General features: G+C 32.9%; 1 long non-coding RNA gene across 1 annotated transcript in view; it reads right to left on the reverse strand.

Moving 5' to 3' along the window:
* Positions 1 to 10,099: 10,099 nt before the first annotated feature.
* LOC139426401 (uncharacterized) overlaps positions 10,100 to 12,076 on the reverse strand; it is a 57,505-nt gene continuing 55,528 nt past the window's right edge. Inside the window, exon 2 of the long non-coding RNA XR_011637673.1 lies at positions 10,100 to 10,295. This is a non-coding gene — a long non-coding RNA (uncharacterized lncRNA). The remainder of the gene's footprint in view (positions 10,296 to 12,076) is intronic.

Consider the following 12,076-nt stretch of genomic DNA (forward strand, 5'->3'; position numbering starts at 1 on the left):
TAGTTGGTTGCAGCTTACTTAATAGTCTTGTCGTTATATCCTTGATCATTTCTTTCACAGTTCACATTAATATGAACTCATAGTTCATTACAACTAAAGTTCAATGTTGGTCGCTATTTTCTTTAAGATTCCCCCCCCCCCTTTAGTGGTTGAAAACACAAACAGACATTTTAAAAGCACTAAATAAATTCCAAACTTTTCATCGTTTGTGCTATAAAATGCCAGAAAGGGAAAAAAGAAGACATGACTACATTATATAACTGTTAAAGATTACGGAAAATGGAGCACTCAACGAAAGAAAAACATGTTTTCAGTGATGCGAAATAATTTGAGTAATGTTGAATCATTCGTTGGTTGTGTATTTTCAGTTTTGCTCATCTAAACTCAAACCACGCGATATAACGCCTTAAGCCCTTTTTATATGTTTTATTTTTCAAATCTAGCTTTATTCCTACAAGACACAACTTTCTACAAAATATCTAGATTGAAGATTTAATTCCTCAATAGTAAAGCTTTTGTTGCCGTATAATAAGGGTGGAAATCGGCAATCCAGACTTACACGAACATTTTATTTTATTTTATTGCATTCGTTGAACAGCCAACCCAATTTAGGATTTACGGCTACTAATGTTCAACTCCGTAGCTCCTGGATCAAGTATTGGGAGAGAAATTTTGCCTTCGTGGTGGACTTTTTGGTAGAACTAACCCGCATTTGCGTTACACGGAGAGGAAAACCACGAAAACCTTCCGTAGTTAGCCTGACAGAAAGGGGATTCAAACCCATGGTCCGACTACCACTGAGGATATTTTACGCCAGCACTGTGGTCGGTGCAAGCCGGAAGTAGAGTTCGTATCGACCAGCCAGCGCTTTATTCGAAACTGGCTCACCTCATTGGGAGACGAGACCTCTATCCCGTTCATTCCTTGGTCCTTGGCGATAATTATGCAAGTACAATAGCCAAATGTTAAATTTGTTTTAAATGAAATTGAGTCATAATATCATTTAACAGTGTAAATGTTCTGAAACCTGATAAAAAGTTAACCAGTAGCTTTCATAATTAGAACGATTTGATTTAATTTTGAACCCTGACTCTGCAGTGAGGAAAAGCAATTTTCGCTGTCACCTCTTCTGCCTATCAATATTGTTTCCTATCGGCAATCAGTGAATTATAAAGATCATGATAAAAGCCCCACTGCCACTCACTTGACGTAAGGAATTGAGAATTGTATTATTGATATTTTCCAAATAAATTAAAAACAGCCACTGAAAGTTTGAAAGAAAGAAAATCTATCTTATATACTATTCAATACATTACCCTATACTGTAGATTTTTTAAAGCAATAAAACATCACAATATATAAATAATACCCTACGTTTGCTTAAGTGAATTTTGGTACAACATGTAGGAATTGTTTTAGATTTCACTAATATTATTGACTGATTATGTTAGGTTTCCTTTATTAAAAAGAAAAACAAAGTGGATAAAGCACAAATTAAACACAGGTCACAAATCGAGAAGAAACCATACTTGTATTTTAATTGTGCTTTATTAACGTTTATTTTCACTCTAGTCTACATAACACAAAGTATACCCCATTATTTGCTTTCATTTATTTTTTTAAATGTCATGATGCTCAATTTCTTTTAAAATTAAATTTTTAAACTGAGCTTAATAAACTTGATTAAATAATAAAAGCTCGACTTACTAATAAGAAGGAGTTAATCAGAATTAAAAGTCATTGCCATCTTATTTTAAAGTGTTAAACGTAGCTGAGCTCCGCGTGGTGCACCCTTCATAATGCTACAGCATCCGATAGCATCTTCAAAATTTATGTTTTGATTTCAATGCCTATTCACATCATTTTGATGTTGTCGGCTCTTTTGTGTCTGTTTAATGTTCATCTAGAGAAAATATGATTGTCTTGTTGAAAGGTATTGGAGCTCATGCAGACTAATGACCAAGTGGTACAACAGACTGGTATATTAAAATAAACAAATTACCTATTTTTATTTTAAAACTAATACTTATTTCAGCTGTTCTTGAATCAAACAATATAATAAAGTCATTATTCGTCATTTTGGGATGAAACAATATTTCAATTAAGAGAATGTGTTAATAATTAAAATAATGTAGTACGTGTTTATGTTTAAAACTACCTCCATGATAAATTTTTAAAATGAAGTGAAATTTTTATTGGGTGACCCCTCTTCTGAGTCCGTAAAAGGGTGAGCATCTCATTGAATTCAAAACAACAAAATGTGAGCATAACAAACACCTCTTGACATTTCGTTTCGTTTTTTATCTCAATATAAATTCAATCAATCTCTATTTATTTCCTTTTTACAAAAAAATTGGTAGTGAGCCCAATTGGTTGGCTCAGGGGATAGATCACTCGCCTCCCAATATGGGGAACGGGGTTCGAATTCCAGCAATGATTGGTCGATACGAATTCCGCATCCAGCTTGTAATGACCACAGTGCTGATGTAAAATATCCGCAGTGATAGACGGATCATGGGTTAGAGTCTTATGGATGTCAGGTTAACCGTGGGAGGTTCTCGTGGTCTTCTTCTCCGTTTAACGCAAATGTGAGTTCGTGGGGGACTNTTATTTCCTTTTTACAAAAAAATTGGTAGTGAGCCCAATTGGTTGGCTCAGGGGATAGATCACTCGCCTCCCGATATGGGGAACGGGGTTCGAATTCCAGCAATGATTGGTCGATACGAATTCCGCATCCAGCTTGTAATGACCACAGTGCTGATGTAAAATATCCGCAGTGATAGACGCAGGTTAACCGTGGGAGGTTCTCGTGGTCTTCTTCTCCGTTTAAAGCAAAGGCTGGTTAGTTCCATCAAAAAGTCCTCCACGAAGGCAAATTTATTCCAATCCTAGATTCAGGAGTTTCCTTGTCTTCTGGATTGGGTTCAAAATTACTAGGCTCCAGAGTTAAACATTGGTTGTCGTAAACTCAAAATTGGGTTGTTTATTCAAAGACAAAGATAAAATTAATAAAAAGGTAGTACATTAATTTTAATATTTCAGCATTTTTAAAAATATTTTTAATCACTAGAACGTATAAACAACTGGAGAATTGTTCTTTCAAATTCATAAATTTTTAAAAAAAATTTTTTTAAGCAGAAGTTATGTTTAAAAGAAAAAATATCCACTTTAAGTATTTTTTTTAACTATAGTACTTTTTTCATTGCTGCATTAAAAAACTGGAGAATGAGAATTTAAACACCAATATAAATCAACGCATGAAAAAGTGAGAAAGTTGTTTAGCATAATTTCTTTTTAGACTCAGAAAGCGAGAAAACTAAAATTTTCACAAAATGCACTGATTTTGGTTTATCAAGCTTTCAATCGCATCTTTATCTAATACTAAATCTCCGTACCTACTTCCATCTTGGGAAGTATTTCTTAATAACTAAATCGATAAGCACCAAACTACATAAACTCCTCTTAAAAAGGATAACATATTGTACGAAAACGAATATTTTGCTTACACTTTTAATGAGGGCTCCTTTACCAAATCTTTTCGTTCGAGGCTTAATACGATTTTGTATACTCAACTCAACTCTACCATAGATCGTAGTAAGCAAAGATAGAGCGGAAACTAAAAGTAGATGCATCCATCTTCCTGATTTGCCTGCGGAGACAAGGACGAGCATCTTAATGAGCAGGGAATTACAGGATCGGTCAATCTTCCTCCCCTCTCTGCCCGTAATTCCCTTCATTCATTATGCACATCTCATATCTCCCTAAAGAGGAATTACGCAAATTTCGAGGCTGTTCCAGTTCTTAGAAAGTGCTTAAAAGAGGAACGAAAATCTGCCTGAGGGAGACTTTGGAATGTTTGATTGCCTGTTATAAAAGCCATACCGATTTCGATACTTAAGTCTCTGACAAACAGAATAATAATGGCTAATGGGGAATTGGTTAGAATAATTAGAATGTTTCCTTTTAAGAAGGAAAAATGGAATGATACGTACGATCGAATGTCCACGAGTAATTCGTGATTATTAATTATCGAAATAATCTTAATTTAAAAGAAAACAATATTTGTATACTCAAATAAGATGAAATAGCTAAAACTATAAAAGAGGAAAACTCGTTGAAACAAACAGAGATTTTTAAAAGAGAACTAAAGAAGGAAAATAAACAAATTACAAACTCATTAAAATTGTGAGGGATCTGGTGACCCATTGAAGCAATGCATGATATAATCCAAAGCTTGTAACTACTACGCTTTTTGTAAAATATTTTGTTTGAGAGGTAGGCAATTAAAATCTAAGGCTTTTAGAATTTTGGTTATTTAGTCAACATTTTAAGAGAGAGCTAAAGTGAAGTGAGTTTCATATAAACTTTTTAATCATTCACATTTCGTGGTGTGGAAAATAACTATAAATGAAATTTACAATAAAAAAGATTAATGTATTAAAACATAAGCTTAGCTATCATTAGAATAAATTTCCCAAAAAGTGAAGAAAGATTAGCAGCCATGATTATCAGGTACCAAACTCATTATGTTATTAAAACTGTAAAAAACAAAAGTAAATAAAACAAACGCATTTTACACTAGGTTTACGGACGTTTCTTATATACCTATCTCTACGAACACACGTCAATTTGACGCAAGAACGAATACATCACTAGGTTTACGGACGTTTCTTCCATACCTATCTCTACGAACACACGTCAATTTGACACATGAAAGAATACATACGAGTATAATTGTGATTCCTAATTTAATAAATTCAATTTGGTAGATTTTTATCCACCACTATTTCTAAATAATTCGTAGGCTTATATAATTCACAACTTTTTATTCGCAAAATTTACTTAGTAGTTATTTACCGCTTTTTTTAATTATTTTGGCGTATCCGGAGTAGTTGGCATCTCTGCACTTAGAAAGCAATGTAATTGTATACTAGAAGAAAAAAAATATGAAAATATGAGATATATATTTATGAAATATTCTAGTATTTTATTTTTCAATACTCGAACTAAGCAACTGAAATCTTCAAAATCTGACACTCTGACATCAATTGACATTCTGCGCTTGTTCTTTCTATTATTGCTTATCGGCAACAGTTGTTTATCGCTTGTTTCATTTTAACGATAACGGATCGAAGTTTTGTCGGTACATTCCTATTTATTATTGATGTGATGTTTACTCAAAATTTCGTCTAAATTAAGATAGCGTCAAATTGACGCATATCCGTAGAAATAGGTATACCACAAAGAGAATTTCAATATTTCAACTCTTTTGGAGAAAATAGATTTCAATATATATTTACCTCGATCAATGGATAAAATTCATTACAAGAGATAAAATAAAAATGCAAACGGGTTTTGTAATTTTCCTTGCAAAGGTCGTTGAGGTAGTTAGACCACTCGTTGAGGTAGTTACAGCAGAAATTCTTATTTGTTTAACAAACTTTAGAGTAGCATTACTATATTACTTAATTACTTTTACGAAAAAAGGATAGTTTTCGTTGAAACTTTCTTGCTTTTCGTTAATTATAAAAGTGTCTTCAATCCCAGGCCATCGCAAATAGCTTACAGTGTAGCTCTAGCATGACGTAAATAAAAATACCAGCAACGTTCTTTCTCATCGAAGTTGTACTGACTGCTTTCAATAAGGGGGAACTCATAAGCTAATCTTTGTATTGAGAGTACAATCTTAAATATTTTTGTATACCATTAATGTTACTTAGAAGACAATATTATTTCAATTAAATAATTGTGTACTTTTTGCTTTTAAGCGCAGATGTCTTTTATAAGCCTGGAGTTCTACAGTTATGTGAATAAATGTGTATGAATAAAGGAAAATAAGACACCAAGGTTGACCAAAAGGGTAAGATTCTGGGCTGGTCTGTGGTAGAGAAAGTCACATATCTCCATGTTACTAAGGAATTTCATAGATGAGATTACGAACGAATAGCGCGAAAAAGCATGGTCGAAGTAAATTATAATATAGTAAGATGAGAAGGCAAAGATATTAAACTATCTGAGATCTTCGGCGCGAACCTTGAAACGTCTGAAGAATTTTGGCAACTACACGAAAAATATTATAGTAATGCTTAAGAAAAACTATATAGCAAAGTTTTGAACTACTGCGGAGAAGAAATGTAACTGGATGACAACGAAAGAACCATATCATTTAAAATCCATTAACATAGAAGCATCAAATTAAGAATCTAGAATAAGGAAGAATTTACTTTGTTCTTTATTGTTCAAAAAATTATTATATATTAACCTTTCTTTTTCCAATGCCCACCTGTATTGACATTCGACAATTCAAGCGTATAAGGGCAGATTCGTTGGCCACACTTTCAGGGGCACCATATTAGGAGGGGCCAACGTTGGTCCCATAGTGAGGACAGATAGCACAGAGAATAAAAGAACATCCATGCCTTGTCCAGAATTCAAACACAGAACTTTTCGGTTGATATATTAACCTTATGTCTTAAAAAAGAACTTGAACCATATTCGTTAAAATAGTCAATACCGTAATAAAGATGAGTTTTAAAATTTTGCAGTTAAGGTGAGCAACACTTAAATTTCCATTTTTAAATTTTTTTTTTACACTTTTGAAATTTCGTCAAACATTGTTTATTTTTTTCAGTTTTGTGTTACAATAATTAAATACATTAATTTTGCAAAAATCCAACATTTTTAGATAAGAAGTTGAGTTGTGTTACTAACAACATACTATTACATCCAAACTTCAGTAATAATTTCTAAATAAACATATTCTTACATCTTTTTTCCTTATCTAACGAAAAGAAAAACTGTTTTTAAAGTTGCTTTCCTGAGTGATAGTTAAATTCTGTACACTGTAGCATAGAAATTACATCTAACAAAAATTCAAAACTTTAGAGTTTTCATTGATTTCCAAAAAACTCCACATTCATATCATTGATATCAATGTGGAGATTTTGATTATCTATAACAATATTCTATAGTCGATTACCAAGTACCAAAGCTTTTTCCACGCTGATAAAAAGTGTTCCTCCAAATGAACAATCATTAGTGATCGAACTGCCATTTCCAAAACTAGGCTTTCCGTGTGTTAAAAAATGACCATCTTGAAATAAGTAGAATCGCTACCAGTAATCCTCGTCAATTATTCCTTGAAATTACAATAACGCAAAGCAAAATTACTTATTATTATGGTTAGAACAGTAATTTTTACAAATAACAGATCACTTGAAATTAATTTCATTATGCCCAACTCTAGGTAGACACGTAGGGAATTAATAGCTGCAAAATAGACTGCAGATCCAATGATAACTCGGCTGAAAATCCGCATGAAACAGTAACACATTCTCTATATGAGTTGGTTTCAATTATAATGCAGTAAATCATTTACCCCTTAGGCACAGCGTTCAATATATGGGATGCTGTTAAATGTTTGGGGAATACAACATTTAATATAACAATCAATTAAGAAATGTGGCGTATTTTAAGATTTATTTTTCTAATCACATGCCTCCACAAAGTAATTGTCTTTGTAAAAATATAACTAATTTTGAGTGTATTGAGAGATGTGTGAGTGTATTGAGTGTCAGCTTCCTAGTGTATTGAGTGGATGTGTGACAGCTTTGAACAGATTCGAAAAGAACGAGAGTGCACGGTATCGGTCCTCGTTAAACTGCTCGACCATTGTCTTCTTCCTCAAAAAGCCTCCACACAATTTTTCATAAGTAGTCTGCGCAGACTTTATAAAAAAAATTACCAATTTTGCGCATGAACCGAACTTTTAACATAAAAAAACATGAAAAAAAATTATCTCACTTTTATATTTATATATTAGAGGAATTCATATGTTGTTGTTGTTGACAAGTAAACAACAGAAACTAATCATATTCATAAATTAAATAGATTTGATACCACTTCATTTTACTAGATTTTCTATCATTTGGTTTGTGTGTAAACTGGTTTAGTTCCAAAGTGGTCTGATCGGGCTACCTTTCTAAAAATTACTTGAAACCGTGTGGAGGCTTTCAACGACAGAAGACGTTGGCCCGACTTTGCGTTGAGGTCATCAAATACCTAAACGTTAGAGTTGTAACCTCTGAAAAAGATCATAATTGTAATGGCATGTCGTCGATCACCATCAGGGCTGTATCTCAAGTCACTGCCAATAGCTCATGGGGAGTTCTAGTCTGACGTAAATAAAGTACTAGTGCTGCATTTCAAACAACTCCCAACAGCAGGCTTAATTTTGGGTTTTTGCACCGAAGAACCATTACATTATGACCATCCTGCTAATAACATGTAGGATCACTTTTAGCCCTCAAAACTGCTAGCACCCGCTCTGGCATTGATTCCATAAGGTGCTGATAGATAGTCTGAGGTATCTGGTACCAAGCTCTCACCAACTAATCCTGCAATTCCCTCACATTGCGAGGGGGTGGCATGACAGCACGAATTTGGTTTTCCGAGCAGGACCACAAATGCTCTATTGGATTAAGGTCAGGTGAATTTGTGGGGCCAAGACATGACTTGAAAGTCACTGGAATGTTCCTCGAACCAGTCCATGACGATTCGACCCTTATGACATGGTGTATTATCTTGTTGGTAAACACCATCCCCCGCAGGAAAAAATGTTGCCATGAATGGGTGAACCTGGTCTGCAACTATTTTCAAGTAGCTTACAGACGTCAGGGATTGCTCTATGAGGATTATGAGTCCTAATGTGCCTCATGAAAACATTGTTCCTGGGCGAGAAACCATGAAAACCTGAGCGAGCCTATTGTTATAGATGGAGGGTGGTCATAGTGTAATGGCTCTTCGGTGTATGTCAGCACATAATTTAAAAATCGAGGAGCTTTTTTTATTTTGGACATAGCTTAAAGTAATTATTTAAGAAAACGTAGACATGGCTGAAAATGCTCCTTTTATGATGTTCAAACCAAATTTAACAATTGGAACAGGGAATTCGTTTATTTTTTAAGCACCATATTGGCGTGAACCATGTCTATTTTCTCAATTTTGGATTTTGAGCTGTGCCCATTTTTTTAAATACACTTTTTGAGCTACGGCCAGAATTTAAAAACTCACAAAACACTGCTTCCTTTCATCATTTAATCGATCTATCTGATTTAAGTGCAACTTATCCTACAACGAACTTCTGGCAAGTCACATAGTTGTAGATTTTTCTATAAGACGCACTCTTATGATCCCTCGATGAGATTATTTAGGGGAACGCGTATAGTCTATCTGTAGAAAGAGCTCCTCTCGCAATTCGTCTGTAGCAATGGCGGTGACTATGGTTACAAGGTTTAAGTATTTCATATTTAAATATTTCGTTTTCATTTTAATATTAATATTCAATATTTATTTATTTGGCTGCGGTCAGCGATAGAAAGGGAATAAGGGAGAGAGAAGGTCCTTCTTTGAAACGCGCTATTTCTTCTTCACATAGCAGCCGATGACCTAAGACTTTGTGGTGAGGGGAGTTCTTTCTATAGACAAACAATATTTTACGCTTTCGAAAAGTATATTGCTTAGAATTTTCCTTGCGTCTGTCATTAAATGGAACGTGGAGTTTGGTTCCTTGAAAGAATCCATATTTTTCGAACCCGTAAAATGTTTCGCTGTATATATCTGGGGAATATTTTTATGAGAATCTTCCTTTCTTTGGCCATTTAAAGGAATGCGCACTTTACGCATTTGGACTGTGTATTTCTGGCAGTATTGAATAACAATCGTAGGCATATACGACAGCTAAATGCTCGATGGATATTGCAATGGTACCATAAAAACTACTTCAACAATATACAGGAAACTATTGTCTTAACATTGTCTAACTACAATATTATCTTAACTATTGCCTTTGAATTTATTAACATCTTAAATTGTAGCTTGTAAACTTGTTGCTACGCAGACATGATCACACTTCACGTTAATGACGTTATCAGAGAAAATGTTAAAAGAAATGGCGAAAACCGATATGTGGGCCACTACTCCTTAAGTTTCCTTTGCATATTAACCTAATGGATATTGTAACAAAGTTACTTTCTGTTTTTCAACATTTTTTGAATATTAGTGCACTCTAAAAAACATTGAAAGGGAACTGAGAAGAAAATGTAGTTCTAATAACATTGAAACATTTTATTAGTACAGAGATGCTGAGTTGGTCTCCGATAGTATACTTTATATATTTAGGTTAAATAAAAGTAATATTTTTAGTCTTATTTTGCATTACATTAATTCCCAGATGCAAGCTCTTATTATTATCAACGTCTTCTTTTCTTCTTATTTGGAGAAGAATCGGATATTTTCTGCAAAAGAAAATACAATTTATTTAAAATTATTATTTAAATGGAATAAACTGGATGTGTAAGTAAAAATTCATATAAATGACAGTGTATCACATACTTAATAGAAACTGGGATAAAGATCAAGATTTGATTTTATACATAAACTTGCAATTTCAATTCTATATTTTTTTATCTTTTAGTTTTAATGGGTTTTGTAAATTTCAGAAAATGTTTAGAAATCACAAAAGAAAATTAAACGCTATTAATTTCAATCAACTGAGTAATTAGATCTAAATTGTTTTGTGCCTAGAAACATTGACAAACTATCGATGCTTGAAACTGTTTTTTGATAGTATCGATTAGTATCGATGCTTGAGCCTTTTAGTATACACTGATAATCGACTAACTCTGCTTTGAAAGCACGTTAACATGCAACATGCTTAACGGTTTGACGATGCCTGGTATAGACTGTTCTCAAAACTTTTGAATGAAAGTTTCGAAGAATTCGTGACCTTCTAATATAGAAGATAAATGTATTCGATCGAGCTATATTTCATTTAAATTTTTGTACTTCTGTTCACAACACATTATAGGACATCACAAACATACCCTCGTGACAAATTAGGTTGCCAAATACGAATTTTATCCCGCAAAGACTTATAAACTTAACATGGTTTTTCGAAGAAATTCGTCAAAGAAAATAAAGGTACAGTTTAAGTGCCTTACATGCGAAGCAAAGAGCTTATTTTAAACTTAAAAAAAATAATCTTGCTGTGAAGAGCTGTATCTGGACTTTAGAACGGACAAATAACTGAAATGTTTTAAAAGTTATTAAAGTTTTTTAAAACTCGCCAATTTGGCAACACTTTTCCACCTAGATAAGAATTATCAATATCACTGCCTTATTCTCAATTTTTGAAATTTTTTATGAGCCCAGCTAATGCAGAAATGGAGTAAGTTTTTAAATATTAAAAAATTAGTTTACTAACGCTTATCATTTTCACGAAACTGTGGCTTTTCTCGATATTGACGTTTCGCGCCATTTTCAAAATAATCATAGACAGTGATGGCTTTAGACAGACTAAACTTAGCTTAACAGTCATGAGTAAATGTTGCGAACTCACACTAGTTTTGAAAATAGCATATTATTTGCAAAAAACTATAATTTCATATGATGTTGGAGCCTTCGAAAAATGGTCTTAAAATGGCGTTTTGAAACCAAATATTACAGCTATGAAAAATTGATGATATTTAATGCATACTCTCATTGGGGAATTAAATACTAGTTTTTAAGTAAATTCTTTTGATAGTTTAATACTTTAATCTTGTTTTATTTGACTCATAATAAGATATATTCGCTATCTTGGACGATGCTTTTTTTTAACTATTGCTTTTGCAACTGCAGTTAGTTATATAATAATCGAAGCAGGCAAATGAAGCTTATTTAGCTTATTTTCAACGACAGCAACATATTATTATCCATAACAATAAGCTAAATTGAAAATTGGAAATTATAAATTAGAGATAATAATATAGATTAGTATCAATAATTCATTCCAAATATATCAGGTAATATCAATATTTTGTTTCGATGTTATCAGTAATATCGATGTTTTTCGATATTTCCTACACTAAGTCACGATTTATATATAAGCCTCTTCCTTCGTTCTTAGTTACACAGATTAAAATTATCATTTTCATTTCTTTGTTACTAAATTAAGAGAACATATTAGAGAAAGCGAAAACATTGTCAATATTTCCGTTTTAATTTATTGCTACAGCTATATATATATATATATATA

Source organism: Parasteatoda tepidariorum, chromosome 9 (assembly GCF_043381705.1).
Source record: "Parasteatoda tepidariorum isolate YZ-2023 chromosome 9, CAS_Ptep_4.0, whole genome shotgun sequence".
NCBI lineage: Eukaryota > Metazoa > Arthropoda > Arachnida > Araneae > Theridiidae > Parasteatoda > Parasteatoda tepidariorum.